General features: G+C 45.9%; 1 pseudogene; it reads right to left on the bottom strand.

The window, feature by feature from the left end:
* Positions 1–1,474: 1,474 nt before the first annotated feature.
* LOC124250374 (carcinoembryonic antigen-related cell adhesion molecule 6-like) lies at positions 1,475–10,355 on the bottom strand (annotated as a pseudogene).
* Between the last annotated feature and the right edge of the window lie 3,034 nt (positions 10,356–13,389).

The raw sequence follows: 13,389 nt of genomic DNA on the forward strand, positions 1-13,389 counted from the left end.
GAGAGCAGATGCATCAGAAATGGAAGTGGTACACACTGGATTAGATGAGGACAAGTACCCAGACCATCATGGCACTCCTCACTGACACCTGTCACCAGCTCTCACCTATTGGCTCACAGGAAGTTCACTCTGATTAGTCAACAAAGAGGAAAAGTCTCTACACACTCCAACTTCATTCTGCCCCCAATCCATACCCTCATATCTGCCACTCCCTTACCTATCCCCAGGCTCCCATTTATCCTTACACACACACAAATCCCCTGAGGACATGGCTCACTTGTTGACTCAGCTGAAGCAGGTCTCAGTGTACAAGGATGAGATATGGCTTTTCTACAGTGCTCCCAGGCTTTGAGAGCAACCTGAACATGTCTCAACAAGTCATAACAGGAGACGAGAAAACTCTGGCTCTCAATTTCGTCCTCACTGCCACCCTGGCCCTGCTTTTTATCACCTTCCCCCAGGCTCCATTCCAGATCCCTTTTCTAGTCTGACTACCTCGTGATCAAACTCCCTTCTTGATCTGATTCCCCAGATGCCCTTAGCACAAGTCTTCTGTGCTCATGGTGTCCTATGTCCTCTAATCTTTCATCACATTCCAAATTCTTAGCCCCCACTGGATGCTCAGCTCCCTCTCTCCATTTTCCTCTGTCTCATGTCTCCTTCAGCCTGTACATCTGACAGTCCCTCTTGTCCCCAGTATGAGGGCATGAATCTGAGTCTTCAAGAAATCTTATCCTTTTCCCCAACCCTATGTCTCACCCCTCACACTCATCCAAGTTGGGAAGGATGGCACCCTCAACTTCACTGCACCAGCTCCAGTTGCTTCCCCCAAAAAGGTAGAACAGCCTCTCATTCTGAAAACTCACCCTATCCTAGGGTGCCCAAAATATCCCTCTTGCGTGGTCCCACTAGATCCCAGATCATGCCTAATACCCCAAAACCCCATGCAGGTGTTACTGCTTCTCATACAGATTCTATGGACACCCCATGCCTCCATGCAACCCCTCTATGTCCATCTCTGCTTACCCACAGTCCACACCACCATTGGTCTCCAAGGATACAGCCAAATAGCCCAGACACAAAAATGAGCAGGAAAAGAAACAGAACCAGAATGTAGATTCTATTTAGCATTTCCCAGGTTTTGTCTGTGGACTCTCCTTATAATAGGAACGTGGAGTTTGTAAAAATAACAAAGAAAGCAAGGAAATGAGGACATAGATGTCTGGCCTGAGCCCGAGGCTGGAGAGGACCCCAGACAGGATGGTCCTGTGTGGATGTGGGTGTCACTGATCTGGCAGGACCTGCTTGTCTACTGGAGGTGTTGCATTTTAAAAGACAGAATATCTTTAGAAATCTTCATGATCTTTTCCCTTGAAGACAAGATGAAAAGGTGTGTGGAATGAGGACACTGTTGGAGTTACAACCAGTGTGGTGAGTCTCCTTCCTTGTCTCTATCAAGCCATTGGATGTTACCTCACAATACTTCCCAGATCTTGGGGACAAAGGCCAGGTAGAAGCCAAACTGGGACCACAGAAGGTTTTGGGCAATAGGGTCATCTGCTGTGGATGCCAAGTCATAAAGGAGGGAGGTCATAAAGTTTGGAAATTTTCATTTGGAGGATTGTAGCCAGATAAGGAAAGAAATTTGAGGATTTGAAAACATGATAAGGATTGACACTGTGTGCAGGATGACAGGATCAGCTAATTACAGGTAGGTAATGTCAAAGTAAAATTTGTGCCAGATAAAGTTAAAGAGGCAGAGAGACTTTATTCAAGACTAATGCAACAGAGGAAGAGAGGTTGAACTCAATCCCTGAAATGAAAGGCTGCAGAGGTGTTAAGATCAGGTAGAGGAAAGTTGAGGCCATTTGTGTTTGCTAATCAGCCTTACTGAAAAGAAGAGTAAAAGTTCTCATAATTCCTGTAATTTTACATCCTGATTGTAAAAGGACCAACTGACGTTAGGCTCCTGCCCTTGCCCACAGATTGGGAGGTAGGAGGAAGATCTTCCAGGAGGGTTATATTTCAAAAGGATGGGCCCAGGCTCTTGAGAAAGACATTCCTTGAAATCTAAAATTGGCAAGAAAATTTTAAGGAGACATATATATATTTCAAAAGGGCAGAGGAAGAATCTGAAATTATGGATTGCAGTTACATTTCTAAAGGAAATGTTCTAAGAAAATGGAGGCCGGGGGCCTACTGTCAGGAAGAACTGTCTGAAGTTTAGTGATCTGAGGGGAACATTAGGCCTCTAGTTCATAAGAAAACTGCTTTCTGCACAGTAGGAGGGAAAAGCAACTACATCTCTATCAGGCAAGACCCAGTCTGCATCTCCATCAGTTCCCTGCAACTTATAAAGAGGTGCAAAACAGCAGACAGTGAATGGGGCCAGAATCTGATCATCAGAAGGCTGTGTTTGCTGAGGTTTTCCATGGAAATAAAATATTTCTCTAACAGGTGCTTCCCTTTTCATCAAAGATCATCTCCAAGAAAGAGTGTTCTTGATCCTAAAACATGGCTGCTCTCGCTCAGTTTGACCTGATTATTTACATAGGTGCAGTGGGATTGCAGACTCACCACAGTTTCTTCTAATCCGGTTTTCCTAAGGAACCTCATATGGGGATTTTAACAGCCTTTTGACATTAAGAAGCCTGGACATCAGTACTCACTTGCAGTCTCTATGGCTTTGAGCGATGTCCTCTTTTCTCCAGATCTCCAAAATACCCATCGAGGCATCCTAAGCTCCTTAAAATGTGGGGTCATATCTCATCCCATGGGCATCACTCTCAACTAGTAAAAGAAGTGGTTGTACCATCAAGGTTTCCAATGATATTCTAATAACAAGGATGGCAGAGTCTTACTGAATCTACATAAATAAATGTATTGTCATGAAAATAAGAATACCTGAGAAGATGTTAGGAATTCTTTGGAGGAATCAGAAAGAGAGTAAAAGATCAATGTTGTACCTGCAATGTTTACCTCCTATCGATTCCTGTTGTCCCTGTCACAGTCCAGGTGAAATCCACACCTCTCCCTGGAGGAGGGATAGAGCCGTGATTCCTGAGGGCTTATCATGGGCTCCCAGCACTTGTTGCACAGCCACTGCCCGCCCTTTCACTGTGGAGATGGTACAACTGAGACCAACAAGAGCTGGGATCTGGAGTGGAATGTGACCTTAAGCCAACAATAATGACAACGTCAGTGCACATTTCTGAGCATTTATGGACTCAATGCAAGTCTTCTAAGGACTTTCCATCTTCATCATCAATTATTCACAACAACTCTACTTAAAAAGCACATTAGAAATGATATTTTATAGATAAGAAAAACAATTTATTCGAGTTGATAACATAGAGAAGGGTAAGAGAGCCACAGGGTCAGACTCATATTTTACATCCAGCCTGTGGAGGTCACTTTTGCAGGACCCTACAAGGTTTGACGCTTCACACTGGTAACCCCCAGCTTCCTCCTTCCTGATGATGTGTGTGGTGAGGGTGCTGTTGTCCTGGCACAGCTTCATCTTCTCTGTGAGCTCTAAACTCTGGTCATTGGAGAATCACTGGATGGAGATCCCGGTAACATTTGTGAGGCAGGTCAGGACCACAAGGTCCTTATGTTCTGTGACTGGGGTCCTTATGTCCTATGCTGACTCAGATGGAGGGCTTTTACACTGGCTCTGTGGAGAAAGAGAGGAAGTGACAGACTGAGTGTGGGCCTGGGCCCTGGGGCCATGCTCCTCACTTAGAGATCTCAGCCACTTATGGAGCGCCAGTAAGCTCTGTAAAGATGGTCCAAAGGATGGCCCTGACACCTGCAGAACAATGAGTATCTTTGTTCAGGTGATGATGTATAAGGAGATGGCCACACCACCCCTTTGATCCCCAGATTACCCCAGGGTTACCCCTGAACTGTCCCCCTGGACATCTCTATAGTTTCAGGTCCAGAATCCTCTTCTCATCCCACATGTTATACAACCTCATTATCAAGTGGAACTTTTCTCTCATAGCTTTCACGGATTATTCCTAGAACTTTCTTTGACTTCAGAAAAGAACAGGCCACGTTCACTATATGCACTTCCGTTTGTGTTGGGAAAGGTAGGCTCGCCAGCTCTGTCCATCTCTGGGGCCAAGGGAATGTTACATAAAATGAGAAGGTATTTTATTCTTGTTAAATAATTTATTAGGGACTGGGGATGGCCCCGGCCAGTCTTCACAACCTTGGGACCTGAAAAGCTTCTAATTTAAAGGATTTCTCAATCTGAACTGGACATTAATTTCCAGGTCTGTAGATTGAATATCACAGTGAAGGAAATCTCTAAACAAAAGTAGTTACAGTTTTATCAAAAGACAGGCACTGTTAGGAAGAGAACGAAACTACTCAATATGACAAAGGTCATAAATGAAAAGCCCATAGCTAACATCAAACTCGGTGAAACACAGAAAACTTTTCTCTAAGATCATGAATAAGAAAGGATGCTGTTTTCAGTACGTCTGTTCTACATAGTAGATGGGTCTTAGCCAGAAAAATGAGGCAAGAAGAAGAAATAAAAGGCATCCAAATTGGAAAGAAAGAAAAAAATGATCTCTTTTAGCAGAAGGCATACTCTTATATGTTGAAAACCCTAAAGCTTTTACCCCCCACACAAAAATTGTTAGAACTAATAAAGTAATTCAGTAAAATTACAGGAGACAAATGAACACTCAAAATCACTTACATTTTTAAAGAATAAAAATGAATAATCCAAAAAAAACTAAGACACTTCTATTTACAATAGCATCAAAAAGATAAAATAGTGAGGAATAAACTTAACCAGGGAGGTGAAACATGTGTACAGTGAAAACCACCAAATATTCTGAAGGAACTTACAGAACACACAAATAATGGAAAGATATCCATGTTCATGGATGGGAAGAATCAGTGTTGTTAAGATGCCAAAATACTCCTAACTATCTACATATTTTATCTAATCCCTATCAAAATCCCAATGAAATTTTTGCAGAAATAGAAAAACCTAACCTAAAATTCAAGAGACCCTGAATAGTTAAAACAGTCTTTAGAAGGAGAACAAAATTGGAGGACTCTCACTTTCTGGTTTCAAAACTAACCACCAGGACTAAATAAGTAAAACAGTGTGGCACTGACATAAAGACAAACCTAGATCATGGAATACAATAGAGATCCAGAAATAAAGCCTTGATTACATGATCAGATGATTTTGACAAGGGAGCCAAGATCATTCAATGGAGAAAGGACACTAATGTTCTTAGAAAACTGGATATCCACACGCAGAAGAATGAAGCTGAATCATTGCCTTCCACCATACACAAAAATTAACTCAAAACGGATCAAATCCTGAAGTAAGACCTAAAACTCTTAGAAGAAAATGTAGGGGGAAAGCTTTGAGATTGGACTTGACAATGATTTCTTGATTATGACATATAAAATAGGCAAAAAAAAGAAAAAATAGGTAACTTGGACTTTGTCAAAATAGAAAAATTTCAGTTCATTAAAAGATACAATCAAAAGACTGAAATATGACCTGTGAAATGGGGGAAAATAATTTGTAAATTATATATCAATAAAGGGTCAATATCCAGAATATACAAAGAACTCCTAAACTCAACAACAAACCAAATAACCTGAATGAAAAATAGGCAAAGCACTTGAATAAACATTTTTCCAAAGAAGAAATACAGATGGCCAATAAGCACATGAAAAAATGCTCAACATTACTAATCATAAGGGAAATACAAATAAAAACTGTAGTCAGATAATCCCTCATATCTATTAGAATGGCTACTATCAAAAAAACAAAAAACAAGTTCTGGGGAAGATATGGAGAAATTGCAAGCCTTGTGCGTTGTTGGCAGGGAGGTAAAATGACACAGCTACTGTGGAAATTGGTATGGCAATTATTCAAAAACTTTTATACAGAATACCATATGACCTATTACTTCCAGGATCTGACTGTTGATTGACCACATGTAGGTGGTGTTCTGAGTCTCAAGTTCTCATTAACACTACAGGGTCCTTATGCTCCACGGGGTTGGGGTTGTTGCTTGTGATGACAAGTCTGGGTAAATCTGCTGTGCAGATTAACAGAGAGACCATTACCCTGTATGATACCGCGAATCCTCCCAGGAATCTTCAATCAAAGTTGGCATCTCTTACATCTCAGCCAACCCAAATCCATAAAAGAGTAAGGTAGGTTTGTGTATATGAAGACAAATGCATGAAGATCAGAGCGCTCAGAGAGTGTAAGGCTGCATGCTCTATGTCTGGGAGAAAGCACGGACTTTCTCAAGTGTCAATATGTTAGCAGAGTTTAGAAAAGATGGAGGAGGAGAATCAGAGACCACCAGAACACCCCAACCAACCCTCCACGCGTTTCCTTGTACTTCAGTGTCCATCTGACTGCGTGGCCATTCCTTCTCACTGCGCACACCTCCATCACTCAGTAAGCTGTGTGTTCTCTGAGGCACCATTTTCAAGGTTCTCCTAGAGATGGGTAATGATGGATTTGGAGTTTTAGTACAAATAACACATGAGGACCAGGAGCAAGCATGGCAGTCAGGTGGGTACTCAGGGATCAGGGAAAAGATGTGGATCTGATCTAGGTGACTGTAATTGACATGAGCCAGTGACCCAATAAATGATAGAGTCCAAGGAATTATCCAGAAAAGAGTGAGGGGACAGGAAGGAGCTTCCTGGCTTTGGCAGCAGAACCTGATCTCTGTCCTCAGTCTTTAAGGTTTTTTCTGTATCTGCTGAGGGCAGGTGTGGACATATGAAAATGCAGAAGAGTGACTGATGGAAAGCGGGGAGCTTGAACTTGCTGCAAATATGGCCCTCATAGACCATTTGTGTTTGGTGATTATGTGATAGGAATTTGATGAGAAGTTAAAATTCTTCTATATGGGAAGTTATGATTAATACTCCAGGCTCTCAGACCAATTTCAGGAAGGCCTATTTCTCTAGAGAGCAGTAAAAGACTTGACCATGGGCCTCAGCCCCTGGAGGGTAAGGCAACCTGTCCTGTGTGGCCAGAAGTTCCAGGACTCTGCATCCAGGTTCCAGTCTCTGAAGAGATTTTGCATCATTCATTTATTCATTCATTCATTTATTCACCATTCATTCCTTCCTCCATCTGAAGCAAATGAGAGTTTGTTACACATGGGCCAGGTGCTGGCTGCAGGTGAATAGTGCGGAGTGAGATGTCAATGTCTTTCCCTTATCCTCCAGTGGGAGTGACACCAACACATCAAGAAAGTAACTGATTTCAATTCCAGTGCAGGGAGGTTGGGTCAGCCACCTGAGAGGGCAGCCTAGACATTCCTGCACTGACTCTGATGGTTGATGCAGGTAATTTAGTTCTAGAGTAAACTTGCATGAATTCTCCATTTGCTCTCACTCCCCAGACCAGACTCTCTCCCTCTGAGCTGGGGACAACTAAGAAGAAAGGATATGGAATGACAGTTGGTCTTGAGGTCCACAAACACCTAACACGGCCCCTGTTGAAGCAGAGGATGGGACAGTGGCTGCAGACAGTCCTCCTGTCTGCTGCTCATGATCTATTTTACCTTGGTTCAGGGACTTTATCTCCCTTTGCCTCATTTCTCCTCAATGAAGTAGGATAAATATTTGACCGACAGGTTGTCAGTGAATGACCTTTAAATATTCATAGTCCCTGACTTAAATCTTGCCAGAGAGGAGCTTCCCCTATGAATGGCATCTGTTATTGTTTGATTACAAGAGATAATTCCCCTGGGCCTGATCCCTGATGGATGAAGAGCTGCCAGCAGCATCTTCTCTCCTCTGGTCCTCTGCTGGGGGCATTGACCTTACTCTGGAGTGTCCTAAGTCCTCCAGGGATGTCAGCTAATGGCCTAGGGACCTTGTCCATCTGTGCTCTCCATGCTGAGTTTCAGGTGAAGGATCAGGTTCTGCCCCTGCCCAGATGTGGCTCTTAGGGCTCAGCCCTGGCTGGTGACCATCTCAGAAGCCTTGGGACTCAGGCAGCCAGGAAATAATTTCTCCCAGTCAGCTTTGCCCATGAAGCCAAAACCCAACCCTGGCACAGGCTCCCCACGGTCATTGGAGTCAGGAGCCCTGGGACAGGTGTCTGGGCAAGGTCTGCCTGAGCTGGGCTTCTCTGTGAGAATCCCAGGAAGCCTCTCAGCAGGGCCCTGACAGAGCCCTGCAGGGTCTTTCTCAGGGCCATGATCCCAGGGATTGTCCCACGGGGCCAGACTGAGATTGATCTCCTTCTACTAAGTTACTCTCATCATCTGTTTGTTTTCTCTGCAGGGAATAGCTGCAGGGTCTGGATCCTAGGAAAGGAAATCCACTATTTTAATGTTTGTCTCCACTGTGTATATCCTGCACTAAATGCTGAAATCCACACAGGGGACATAATGCAGAGGGGAATGTACGCACAGGCCAGGTCTGTCAATCTTGTGTGTGTGAAGTAGAATTCACCCATCCCAACACCCAGAGGTCAGAGAGGAATCACTCACTGTATATGTGGAGCTGTCCAAGTCCCATATCAATTAGGAAATTTCTTTTTACAACTTCTAGGGTGTAATATCCTGTGTCCTCCTGGGTGGCATTCTGGAACAGCAAGGATCCATCAGCGTATATTTTCTGTCGACCATTGTATCCAGGCCCTGAAGTAATTTTTGATGTATGTATTGCATATGATAGAATGTGAAGTTTGGGTTCTACTCTGTCACCTTTATACCACATATAGGCGGAAAGATTTTGAGGCAGATTGGTGACAAGGAGAATAACATCGGTCCCTACAACAGCTTTGGATGGCACTGATTCAATGTTGAATCCAGCAGTGGTGGGTGGGTTCCAGATGGTTGAGAGTAAGACTAGGAGGGAAGAGAGAGAGATCAATCAATGTTTAGACCTTGTTGAAATTAATAATAATAATAAGTTTTCACATATTGAGGTATATGGGGAAGCTATTCTGGTTTAAATCTGATTCTGAGTAAAACTTGTTTTTCCCAGAGCAGCCTGACTTATGACCCTCTGCCCATGCACTGCACATCTGCTTCAAACATTTTCCAAAGCAAAGAATGCACTCTGTAAAGACAGTGATGAGTGTCTCCCTTTTATGACTCCGATACCAGTACCTCTTTGATGATAATCTTTCTTCCAAGAGAACCAAGGACATGTTGACCTGCTGCGTACGTGCTAAACATCTCCTTGTGACTTAAAAAAAATGTTCTCCTGTCATACTTGATATATGTTCTTTGTTCTGAAATGGTATATAACCATGCTGTAAACCATGGTTCCCTGGAGTGTTTTCTTCCCTGGGGAATCGAACACCTTCAGGTTAGTCCTCACATAGGCTTGTTAAATATCTCTCTAATCTGCAGATTGGTTATTGATTATTTGTTTTGACCACCTACGTATTGTGATGGAAAGATGAGTCCCTGGGTCCCAAGCAGGTGTCTTCATCTCTTAGACTTGGTGCACGTTCATGTGTCTGTGTGTCTCTTGCTGGTCAAGGTGAGCAGCCTGACTGCCATTACTGCAGCCCCTTTGAACTTGGTATTACCTCTCTTCCTAATACTCTCCCCAGGTGTCTGCTTGGCTCACTCCCTCACTGCCCTTGAGCCCTGATCCCTCTCAGGAGCATCCTTGGGAGATGCCTTCCCTGACAAACTGCTCTAAAGACTTCCGTCTTCACTTTATGACCTTTCCCTGGTCTGTTCCCTTCATGACACTGGTCATATCCTAACATCACATTCTAGATCTCTTTGCTTATCTGTCCTCCTACCCAAGGAATGTGAGCTCCTGAGGGCAGGGACTTGTCTGATCTTGTTGTTCCCTCAGTGCCTGGAAGAGGCTGCAAAAACCTGTGGATGAATGAATGAGTTTTCCCAGAGCCCTCCACTTCCTAGTATTTATTTGTCAATATCTGAAGGTGGTAGGCAAGGACAATGTGTAGTGCTCCTGATTATGTTTTTTATTGTTGTTTTTGCGTCTCCTCACATAAATTATTATTTTCATCAGTTTTTAAAGTTCAAAACTTATTGATGAATAAGTTGGGAAATAAACAGTAACAGAGGTTTTACTGCGCTTCACCAATTCCAATTCACTGAGAATTTCCTGTTTCTGAGCCCTCTCCCCCTCATCCTACTCTGCTTCCATGTCCTCCCTCCTCAGGTCCAAACAGAGGTCCTCTGTCCCCTCTCAGAGCCCTGTCCTCCCCAGGAGACCCCAGCCAGTCTCTGTTCTCCCATCTCCCACCCACCCTCAGGGTATCATCCCCTCTCACCTGCCAGCAGGAGTCCTTGACAGGGGACATGACCTCTGTGGACAGAGGCTGAAGGAGTCTCCATGGTGTCTGCTGCCTGCTCTGTCACTTCCTCTGTGAGAAGAAGTTTGACTCCAGAAATGCTCACAAGCACTGTTGCCCAAACAGGTCAACTCTGCTGTCTTTCCTTCCCCTGCACTGGGCCTTCTCCCTGGGCAGAAGTCCTACCAAGTCACATGGGTTAGGGGCGGGGCCTCTGCCAAGGATCCTCCCTTTCTGTCCCCTCATCCCCGCCTCCCTCATCCCCTTCTTTCTCTTTCTCTTCTAACTACATTTCTGTTCCCTGGTAACTGCTGAATCCTCTGCCTTCTTTAGCAGTGATTCTCATCCATTTACACACACACACACACGCGCACACACACACACACACACCCTTGTTTGGACAAGCAGAAGCCTAGGGAGTCTTGTCCTGGGCAGTCCCCACAGGGTCCCAGTGCACAGTCACCCTCCCTACTCTAATCCCTGTCAGGCTTTTACCTTCAGAGCAGGAGCCCAGGGGCTACATGAGGAACTCTTGCCACAGGGAGTTCACCCCCACTGTGAATCAGAATCACCTGTGTAAGTTAATAAAGATGGTGACTGTCCAAGCGACACTTTAGAAAGGCTAATTTAGCAGCTTCCCTGATAACGTGGATGCCTGGCAGGCTGAGACTCCATGATGTGAGAGGTGGAGCAGCTTCTCCCCTTTTCTTGTGCACAAGGAGGGTCTGCGGATCCTGCTAAAATGCAGATTCTGACCTGGCAGGGGAGGGGTGGACTTGAGAGTGTGCATCTAACAAGCTCTCAGATGATGCTGATCACACTGGCCTGCAGAGTACACTTTCAATGGCAAGGCTGAGGGAGAACCCTGTCCCCTAGGAGGATGAACCACCCACCCCAGCATTGGTCTCTGCTGTGTCCTGGCCTTGGGGTCTGTCAGCACCAAACAGAGACCCAGGAGTCCTCAAACCTGGAGGATTATTTGTGTTTGTGACCCAGAAACCCATCTGGGTACCAGAGTCTTCCCAGTGTCCTCAAGTGCTCTGGGAAGGTTGGACTTATTCCCACCAGGAAGGTCACAGAGATGACTCTTGGGGTAAAAAAGGGGCAAGCTGAGTGATGATCGCTGAGGGGACCTGCCCTTCATCTCCGGTGTCAACAGCCTGGACTCTGCTTCTAGGGACAGAGACCCAGTATGGGTGTCTAAGAAAGAGCTGAAGTTCCTGGGTGTGAAGGGGTAGGTTTCCTGCATGTCCTGGGTGAAAGGACAGTTGTGGAGGTAGGTCAGGTGGCGGTGGGCTCCCTGGTCCTTGGGGAAAGGTTTCGGGAGACCATCCCTCTCCATGTCTGTTGGCTGAGCTGTGGCTCAGAGCCTGTCCATGTGCCCCCTGACTATTTTGGGCCCCCCTGTCGTCTGCCTGGCTGACTTTCTTGTGGTCACCCTGCCTTCCCCATGGGTGGTGCCAGGCAGGGAGTGGAGAGCTGCACAGGGCCCTCTGAGAGAGCAGAGTGCTCTGTGGCACTTAGAAGGGGAATGTGGGAGAGACCAGGCAGGGACCAGTTAGGACAAGACCAGAAGGACCTGTTGGACAGAGGGATGGAAATCAGGCTCCTTCTCTACCTCCTTAGCTAAAGCCATATTCATGAGTTAATTCCCTGCCAGTTGTCTGTGTGTCCCAATGTCACTCCCCAAAGGGCATGAGGAGACCTGCAGCCAATGTCAGGGGGTGTACCAGGGATACTGATCAGGCTTCAGAGGGTGTGAACTGGCCCTGAGCCCTGAACAGAGGTGGGCTCTGACCTCCAGGCTGAGAGACCTGTCTGCCAGGGTCCTGTCACTGTGGGTCCCAGGCTTCCCAGCTCCATCCCAGGGCAGGGTGAACCCAGCGAGAGGACAGACATTGTCCAGTGGATTACTGATCCAGTGTCTTGTGCTGCCTGGTGAATGTGCTGCCTTAGGAAGAGCTCTCTGCCCCCAAGGTTCAAAAGAAAGACCCGGTGAGTCATCTCTTGAGGTTTCAATGCACCCTAGGATATCTCAAGGCCTGAAGGGCTAGTCCCCAGAATGGCCTGTGTTTCTCCCATCACAGCACTGGGGTGTTGCATCTGAGTTATCTGTGTCCCTGTTGTCATCTGCTCTAGTTCTCACAAGTCCCAGAACCTGGAGCAGCTCCACATAGAGACTCAACCAGGGGAGCCAATGGGTTTCTCTGTTAGGGAGGAGAGGCCCCTGTGTGACCCTTATCCCCTCAGAGGTGGAAGCAAACACCGATCCAGGTTCTCCTGTCCCATCCTGGATGGGAAATTCTCCCTTGTTTTACCTGCCTCTATGGGCTAGTGAGATGTCTTCAGGGAACTACAACCAGGTGTCCCCACAGACCATGGGCCTTGGGGACAGGGAGTCACCCCCTGACTTCCTTTGTGATCGGAGTAGGGCTCCATCTTCCTCTGGTGGTAACTTTAGCTGAACAGAGTATCCAGAGTTTGTGTCAAGTCAGGTCTCTGTTAGGAGAAGAAGGACACAGGCTGCTGGCTGAGGGCCTCTGGGGAGAAGAGAATTCATTCATAAAGTAGAGATGGGGAGGAGTTGTGAATTTCTGGGCTGAATGGGGAATGATGCCTCTCTGTTAGGAGTTCCTGGTCACCCTCCTGACTCTACAAGGGGCAAAGTCCCGTCTCTGAGACAGCCGTGTGTGCTTGCTTGCCTCCTCTCATGTTGATGCCAATGCCCCTGTGTCTACATGGGACATGCTCAGACCCGCAAGTGTCACATGGGGGTAACAAGCTGCTCATGTGGTTTCCCTCATCTATTTAACAGTGTTTGTTAAGCATCTGTTACTGCATACAGACAGGGATGGCTAGGTATCTGGCCTGGCTCAGGTCTCAACCTCACAGACATTGTGGCTGGAATGGAGGCTTCTGTTCAGAGTCCCCCATGGGCCCAAGAAAGGGACCCAATGTGCCTATCTATCATCAGAGATTATTTGTGGTGGCCTGTACCCTGCCTCTGCCTCTGCCTCTGGCTCTCACTGCAGGTTCCTCATCAAACCTCTGTCTCTCATCCTAGCTCTGCCTGAGGC

Source organism: Equus quagga, chromosome 13, assembly GCF_021613505.1.
Source record: "Equus quagga isolate Etosha38 chromosome 13, UCLA_HA_Equagga_1.0, whole genome shotgun sequence".
NCBI lineage: Eukaryota > Metazoa > Chordata > Mammalia > Perissodactyla > Equidae > Equus > Equus quagga.